This window comes from Apodemus sylvaticus, chromosome 1, assembly GCF_947179515.1.
Source record: "Apodemus sylvaticus chromosome 1, mApoSyl1.1, whole genome shotgun sequence".
Classification (NCBI taxonomy): domain Eukaryota; kingdom Metazoa; phylum Chordata; class Mammalia; order Rodentia; family Muridae; genus Apodemus; species Apodemus sylvaticus.
This window is the reverse complement of record NC_067472.1, coordinates 10,691,280-10,700,254: the sequence shown is the minus strand read 5'-3', so window position 1 is coordinate 10,700,254 and position 8,975 is coordinate 10,691,280. Positions and strand designations below refer to the sequence as shown.

At 36.5% G+C, this 8,975-nt stretch overlaps 1 pseudogene; it reads right to left on the bottom strand.

Annotated features, from left to right (window-relative positions):
* Window positions 1-217: 217 nt before the first annotated feature.
* On the bottom strand, window positions 218-702 carry LOC127685121 (60S ribosomal protein L29-like; annotated as a pseudogene).
* Window positions 703-8,975: the final 8,273 nt, after the last annotated feature.

The following is an 8,975-nucleotide window of genomic DNA, read 5'->3' as shown; positions in this document are numbered from 1 at the left end:
TATCTCTCTGTCTTCCCTCATATACCTAAGACACTCTTTGATTGCAACATATACAGAAATTAATATTTTTAATCTAAACTCTACTCTTTTTTTTTTAACAGATCTAGCCTCAGGTTTATTCGTAAAAACATCATAGGACACTGGTCATCTGCAAATAGTGTGTGGGTAGGAGTGTGTCACAACAGTCTGTCTGTCTTCACACTGGTAGAAGCCTGTTCTATGGAGCCTTCACAGGGTCTTGGGCACCTTTGGAAACCTGAGCTGAAGCTAAAGCTGAAGCCTGGGCCTAAGCTGGAGCTTTGGCCTCTGCCTTGGTTTGAGTCTTGGACCTTGGTTGGCAGAGCCTACTACCCTTAGCCATGTAGCTTCGAATTTGCTTCCGAAGCCTCTGGTGAGCGATGAAAGCCAGGCAGCTGATTTTGCATCTTGGCAAATTGGGCCCTTTGGCATCTTGGACTTGATAGCCTGAGGTTTCACAAGGGCCTTGATGGCCTCTGGGCATGCACTTACTGCCTTTGAATTTCTGGTTTGCATTTTCTTCAGGCCTTTCTTGTTGCGTTTCTTGGCAAAGTGCATTTTCCTCAGGAGCTTGGGGTCAACCGCCTTAAGAGATTTTTACCTTTTTGACCAAGGTTTCTCAATGCCATTTCTATGCTGTTTGCTGGACTGGTTGTTTATGGTATGGTTCTTGAACCTGGCCATGTCTGCATGGTAACCTGTGGCTCCCTACACTCTACTCTTAAATGATGTTTAGACAGCAAAGAATCTTAAGACCAGTATACAAAGACAAAAATATGCTAGATATAGATAAAGAAATAGATTCATATAGTTATATACAGTATATGATAGTGAGCACACAATTTCAGTACATTCCAATAGACATGCTAGCTTTCATTTTAATATCTTGTACTTTTTTTTGGTCAGTGTTAGTGTTGGTACTTAGTGCTAATTTCAGCATCTTTTAAACCTCAATCTGAATTTAAGTTCAAGCATATTTTATTAATTAAACATTCATTTTTCTCCAGTCTGATAATTTTTATTTAAACTTGTAATCTTTATTTTATTTACAACTAAGGTAAGTGTTCATATATTTGGAAGAATTCTTTTCCTCATCGTACCGGTTAGAAGAACTTTTGTTATTATTTTTGGATGTCATTTTCATTGATTATACATCTTATTACTTATGTCACTTTGATAACTTCTTTGAAATGTATTTGTTAATTATTTACTTACTTAATGACTGAAAAATAAGCTACTTCAGTCTTCCTTGGTAAAACAGTTTATACATTAGCAAAAATATAAACATATTATCACATCAGCTTTCATTAATATTAATTCTGTATGCAGGCATTAGAATAGGTGGAAAAACATTCATTTTCTCATGCCCAAAATGAATTTTAAATAGTTTTTATTTCATTGTCGCTTGTGGTCTATTGTGTGCATTTAATTGTAAGTAATTCTGTAAAGACACAATATTTCATACATCAGCAAAATGCAGTTAAATTATAAAAGGGGTTTGCCCTGACATAGGATATCCTGTAAAGCAGTAGGATCACTAATGCAATAACCAGAGTGTTATGTGTGATTAAACAGTATATAAAATTGCTAATAAAGTTAACCTTTAATCATTTCAGAGAAGACTGAGTATACTAGACAAAAGAAAAAGCCACTAAATTACATGGATATTTTTATTCATTAATCCTTGTCTTTCACAATTTCTTTCTTATGAACATTTTATTAAATATTCTATTTTTTGTTCATCTGACCTACATTTCTTTTGAATTGCAAAGAAGCCAATGTCCATCACAGGAGAAAAGGGATGAAATAATATATAACACACCTGATCTTGTCTGATCTTGGAAGCTAAACTAAGTCAGGCCTGGTTGGAACTTAAAATCATTTAAATATTGGTCTAATCATTGTTTATGTGGATTTTAACTTTTAATTATCCTGAGTATATATTAAATATTTTATGAGTCTTTATAGCATCACCAAATATTTTGAGAATTGGAAAATGTTAAAGACATATCCAAATTCCTTTAAATTCTTTTAAATTTAAAAAATTTGTTTGTTCACACAGCTGTAAACCATTAAACAGATTTGAACCAGGGACCTTTGGATCTATAGTCAGTTCTCTTAACCACTGAGTCACTGCTCCAGGGGAAAGAGGACAAAGCAATCAAAAGTTGGAGGGAGGGAGGGACCTGGCAGGGAAAGTGGTAGTGAGGGAGAGAGTGGAGGTATTGGGTAAGAGAAAAGGACCTTGAGGGCCAGCAGAAAGAATGGAAACAGGCAACCTCTGGAGGTAGGAGGTTGGGGGGACCCTCCAGAATGCACCAGAGACATGGGATGTGAGAGACTCTCAAGATGCAAAGGGAGGGGCCTTAGATGAAATGCCAGACGTTAGAGAGCGGGAACTTATAGAGCCCACCTCCAGCAGGAAGACAGGGCTTCAAATGAGGGAAGGGGGCATCCCACAGTCACAAACCTGACCCATAATTGTTCCTGTCTGAAAGGATTACAGGGATGGAAATGGAGAGGAGCCTGAGGAAAAGAAGATCCAGTGACAGAGTCGAAGTGGAATCCAGCTCAAGGAGAGGTCCCAAGGCCTGACACTATTACTGAGGCTATGCAGCATTCACAAAAAGGGACCTAGCATGACAGCACTCCAGAAGTCCCATCAAGCAGCTGAAAGAGTCAGATGCAGACATTTGCACCCAACCATTGGACAGAAGCAACTGACCCCTGTTGTTGAATTAGGGGAGGCTGAAAGAAGCTGAGGAGAAGGGCAATCCTGTAAGAGGACTAGTTATCTCAATTAATCTGGACCCCGAGATCTCACAAACACTGGACCACCAAACAGGCAGCATATACTAACTGATTTGAGGCCCCTAACACATATACAGTAAAGGACTGCAGAGTCTGTGTTCATTCACAGATGATGCACCTAACCCTCAAATGACTGGAGGTCCCAGGGAGTCTAGAGGTCAGGTGGGATTGGGGGAGGGTGGGGACATCCCCATGGAGACAGGGGGTGGGAAGGAGATATAGGATGTGGAACAGTCAGAGTGGGATGGTGGTGGTGGTGAATAAAATATGGAATATAAAAATTTAATAAATTAATTTAAAAAATGTATTTGTTAACCCACAGCACACACACACACAAACACATATACACAGACACACACACACATACACATACACACACACACAACAGACACACACACAACAGACACACACACACACACACACACACAAACTCCGCACTGTGTTTCTGAGTTTCTGTAGTTCAAAATATAACTTGTGGGTCTTTGTCCTATCAATTCATCAGCAGGTCATTAGGATTGGAATTCCATGACAGTAAACACTGTGCCATGTTGCAGGCTATATTTTTAATTACTATATCATATTTTATTAATGGTCATGTTTTATTACTACTATCCTCCATGATTTGCTGTTTTCTTCACTGTAAATATTCAATAGCTTGTATCTATGTATTTATATTTAATTTCTTAATTGCTTCATTCTTTTTTTCTCCTCTGTTCCAATGTCAGAGTTCAAAAGAAAGGAACCTCACTATAAAATATACAAATATAAGTAGAAAATAAAAATCTGTATGCTGAGAAAACTATTTTAAACAAAGCGATTTTATTTTAAACAAAGCGATTCATGTCCACAAAATATTCAGAAAGGTGACAATAAACTTTATAGCAATTAAATAGAACATTGAAAATCCTTTATACCTGTTCATGAAAACTAGCATGCTTTCAATGAAGTGTGCCAACAAAACCCCAAATCCACTGGCTGATTTTTTTTTCTGGTCATTAGAGAAGATGGTGTCACCAATCTGGAACAAAATCTTTGAAATTTGAAACTGTGAAATCTCTAAGAATATTTTGTTTTTGAGTCAATATTATCCATTACTTCAAAATTTGAAAATGTCCTTAGTAGACAGTTCAGAGTAGACTGTATCTACTATACAGTGTTCAAATGCATACACGGTCTAAGCAGGTCAATAGAACGAGAGAGAAATAAAACGATACATCTCTGATGGACTGACTCTCATTACAAAAATATTTTAACAATAATTACATATAATGATAAATTCAATCAGGTTTCTAATTTTTCATACTTGTGACTCATTTTAACAGAAAAATAGTAAACAATCCCAGACATATAGGCATTTAAATAGGCCTGTAAGTTAAACATTTAGTTATAGTGACCTATACAGAAGTTATTTTCAAATAAATTTTAGTGAATATACAATTTTTCTCATTTCTTAGAAGAAAATTAAAAATGTGCTAATGAGATAAATATATTTTTAATTGAAAAATTAAATCTTGTGGGAAGGTTTTATACTGCAAGAAGTAGGTATCTTCAATATTTTTAGGACAGATCAATAATTTGATGGCATAATTGTTAATCATCAATGCTGAGAATGATGATGTCCATAAACACATTTATAAAATGGCAGAATAATGTTGAGATTGGAATTCTGTCCTAAAGAAAGACATTTATTTGATGATTTTCTAAAACTCCAGTTGGCAACTTAAACCACAAGTTTAAAAAATCAAGATATTTTAACAAATTACAACTCAAAGATGTACTTAACACATACTGAGGAATGATGGTTTGAAAATACTTAAAAGAGTTTATTTTCCATAATTAAACTACTACATGTTTATAAGGCCAAGCAACTTAGTGTGTTCAGTAAAAGTGATGCAACTCGTAGCATACACTAGTTTCTTATCTGACCCTAGGTCTTCCGCACAGTGTTAGATGATACATATATCACAATCACACACTCCGTGCCAGGCACCTGCTGTGTGCACAGAAAGAAGGCTCCAGTCAAGTACCTCACTGCAAGCTGAGCAAACTCTCAGAAACTGTTGGATTCATTATGCATTTGATTCTGAGTTAAGCTTTATCATTACACATTTAGATAACTCTCAATCTTTACAAATTACTTGAAACCACAATATTCAATTAGAGATCCCATATGAGGTTGTGATATGACCCAAAATTTATGAAGCTTTTCATTAGTGGCATTGGTGAATTCAGTTCTATTGCAGAAACAAAAATACATCAATAGCCTAAGCCCATGTAATGAAAAAAGGTTCAACTTCATTTTAAATAATCTTTCTTTTTATTTAACTGATGATTGTATTTATAAAGAATTGAACAGCTGTCACAGAAAGCTATTTTTCCTCAAACTTTTTTTTTATAAAAAAAAATTTCTTAAACTTTCTTTGATATTGAGGAACACTAGTTGAGTAGCCATGTGACATCAATTGAGAGTTATTTCTCTAGTTTTCTTGTGAGTAATATGTGGTGGTAAATCTTGAAAAAGACAACAGGCACACAAATATTCATAGAACAGTATCCTCTAAGCAAAACACTGCAACTTTTTATCGAATCACTTGTGTTTGCTTACAAGGAGTCATTAACAGCTGGTGTGTTGATCAAGAGCAGCTTCCCAGACATGCTATGTGAATAAGCCCAGTAAACATATTAGTTCCTATGCTGGTTAGCTTTAACTATCTACTTGATATAACATAGAGTCATCTAGAAAGAGAGTCTTAATAAAGAATAGCCTAGATCATGTTGAATGTGACTTTGTCTATATGCAGGAGATTCTTTAGTGTTGTAGAGAAAAATCTCTTGGGCAATGCATGGAAATATCACCTGTCAATAAAATGCTGTTGGCCTATTAGCTTAGGTAGGAAATAGGGAAATGGAAGTCCTGGTACAGAGAATGGCTTTCTAGGATAGATTTAAGCACTGGAAGGGATTTGCTCTGAACTCTGAGAAAGATGGCCACATAAACCTAAAGGAGAGGTAACTAGCCATGTGACATGACTTATACTAGTTTAAACAGGATAATTAAATTAAAATCTAGTGGAAAGAAGCCAATACTATTGGCCTAGGCATTTATTCAGACATAAGAAGTCTCAGAAATATTATTTCCAGGAACTTGAGTGCAGGTGGAAAAGCACACAATTATAGATGTAGAAAGAGAAATCCCATTGTGAGTGGCACCACTCCCTATGCAGGCATTCTGAATAGAGAGCTGACGGCAAGCAAGCATACATTAATTTGTTCTTTGCACTTAACTCTGGAGGTGCTGCTTTTAGTTCTTACCACAACTTCCTTATAATAATAGAATGCCCTGAAATTGCAAGCCAAACAAATTTATTCCTCACTAAGTTGATTATTGTTGGGGAATGTATCAGGATAAAGGAACTAAAACTAGAGTTCACCAGAGTGAACTTTTGGAGAAAGTGCTTGGTGTGCTATGGAAGCTTTATGGAGATGATGAGGAATTTTTTTCACCCACCCAAACTAAAGAATTCTAACAACACCTATCAAATGTTACCTCTATCACATTATATCCAAGAGTTCTCTCTCTCTCTCTCTCTCTCTCTCTCTCTCTCTCTCTCTCTCTCCTTTTCCCTTCTTTCCTCCTTTTCTTCCTTTTGCTCTTTATTCTGGAAATAACTTGTAATTCTCCTGAGGTAGCTACCAAGTTCTGAAATGTTTTAGTAGGTATGGCTAATTAATAATACTAATTAAAACAACTCAGACGACCCTATGGTAGGCTTGCTTTTCTTTTCTTTCTCTCTCTTCCATTAATTTATTTATATATTCAGGTTGCATTCCAGTATCAGTCCCTGCTCCTTCTACTCCTGAACTATCATGGATCCTCCCCTCCCTCATTTCCCCCTCCCCACCTCCTCAGAGAAGTCAGAGCCTTCTACTCCTACTCCCCTCCCCACCCAAACACATCAAGTCACTGTATGACTAGATAAATCCTCTCCCATTGAAACCAGACAAGGAGGCCCAGTTAAGAATACAGAGTCCACAGGCAGTCAACAGATTCAAGTTGTTTGTGGACTGGCATGAAGACTATGTTGCACATCTGCCACACATATTTAGGGGCCTCATTCCAGCCCTTGCTCACTCCCTGGTTGGCAGTTCCATCTCTGGGAGTCCCTAAGGGTCCAGAATAGTTGATTTTTTTTTTAGTTTTCTGATGGAGTCCCTGTCCTCTTTAGGTCCTTCAATTCTTCCCTTAACTCTCCCACAAGACTCCTGAGTTTCCTCTAAAGTTGGGCTGTGAGTCTTCCCATCTGTTTCCATTGGCTGCAGTGTGGTGCCTCTCAGAGGATAGTTATGCTAGGCTCCTATCTACAAGCATAACAGAGTATTATTAATAGTGTCAGGGATTGGTTCTTACTCTATTTGTACCAGTCATTTGTTGGCCATTCTTTCCATCTTTGTTCTTTGTCCCGGCCCAAATTTTACACAGGACAATATTTTGTTGAAGGTTTTGTGGGTGGGTTCCTGCTCTCCTTTTCTTTTTCTTTTTCTTAGTTATTTTCTTTATTTACATTTCAAATGCCTTTTCCTTTCCTTGTTTTCCCTCTGAAACCCACCTATGCCATCCCCTCTCCCCCTGCTCTTTTATCCCTCCACTGAAATTCCTTCCTGGCTACAGGAAGTGGCCACTTCAGGAACCATATCCTCCACTGCTAGCAGTCTCCACTAGAGTCATCCACATAGACCCTGGGGCCTGACCTCATTCCAGATTTTTGGCATGACCTAGAGATGGCTCACCCCATTGATTTCCATTCTCTTTCCCCTGCTCTCTCTACATCTAGTCCCCATCTTTGCTCCCCTGACCATCTGTTCTCCCACCCAGTTCCCTCTCTCCTTCTCCCTCTGATATTTATTTAATTTCTCCTTCTCAGGAAGATTCAAGCATCCTCCTTTGTACCTCCTTGTTTTTCTACTTCTTTGGATCTGTGGATCACAGCATGATTACTCTGTGTTTTGTGGCTAATATCCACTTATAAATGAGTACAGACCAGGCATGTCCTTTTGGATCTGGGTTACATTGCTCCATGTAAAAGAATACAAATAGATTCATATTTATCACTCCACAGAAAACTTACGTACAAGGGTATCAAAGACCTCAGTGTAAAACCAGATACACTAAATCTAATAAAACAAAGCAGAGGAAGGATGGGCCTGGAACTCATTAATACAGAAGCCTTCCTGAATAGAATATCAATGGCCCAGGCACTAAGATCAAGAGTTAATGAATGGGATCCTATGAAACAGAAAAGCTTCTGTGAGTCAAAGAACACTGTCAATAGGACCAAAAATTGCTTTTCTTTTTTCACTGTTTTTACAAGCTCTATTCTGTTTAAGAAAGTAACTATGCCAGATACATTTGAAGATTGTAGTTGTACAATCTTGAAGATTGAAGATTGTACTTTTGTGAAGACAATGGGCATACATAAATTACTTGAAATTTTTATATGTGGATTCATTCATTCTCTCCCATTTATTTATTTATTCAATAATTTATTTTATCTAAGCATAAAGCAAAAGATATACATCTACACTGGTAGATATATATGTCAGTATAGTTCAATAATATTTTACTTGTTGACTAACTGTTCTTTCTTTCTCTCTTGAATAATTTTTTAGTTGGCTTTGTGGTTTCACAATAACTGCAGCCTTTTTTTTTTTTAGACATTTACATTTTGTGATACCTCAACAAAGGTAATCAAGGTCAATCTTGATATTTGTGGTTTTTGTACCATCCTTTAATAATTCTTTCAGTTTTTATTCATTTTATGTTAATCAGGGAAGGGTATTTGAAACCAAGTACCAGCTGTGTTTGTTGATAATATCTAAATATAGTTTTCTTCTAGTTGATGAAGTATGGAAATATTTGGATATATATAAGAGGGATACATAATCACAATTATAAATATTATTGTAAGTCACTATGTATATTGATATTAATGTAAACATTAGCATATACTAATGTCTTCCACTCCAATCTACTACCAAGCAGTTCACTGACTCCTATACTTACTATAATATATAAGTTCAACATTAAGAAATCTCTTTCCAACTATGTGTGATTTACTCTTTAAATGGTCTAGTTTTTGAAAATTGAA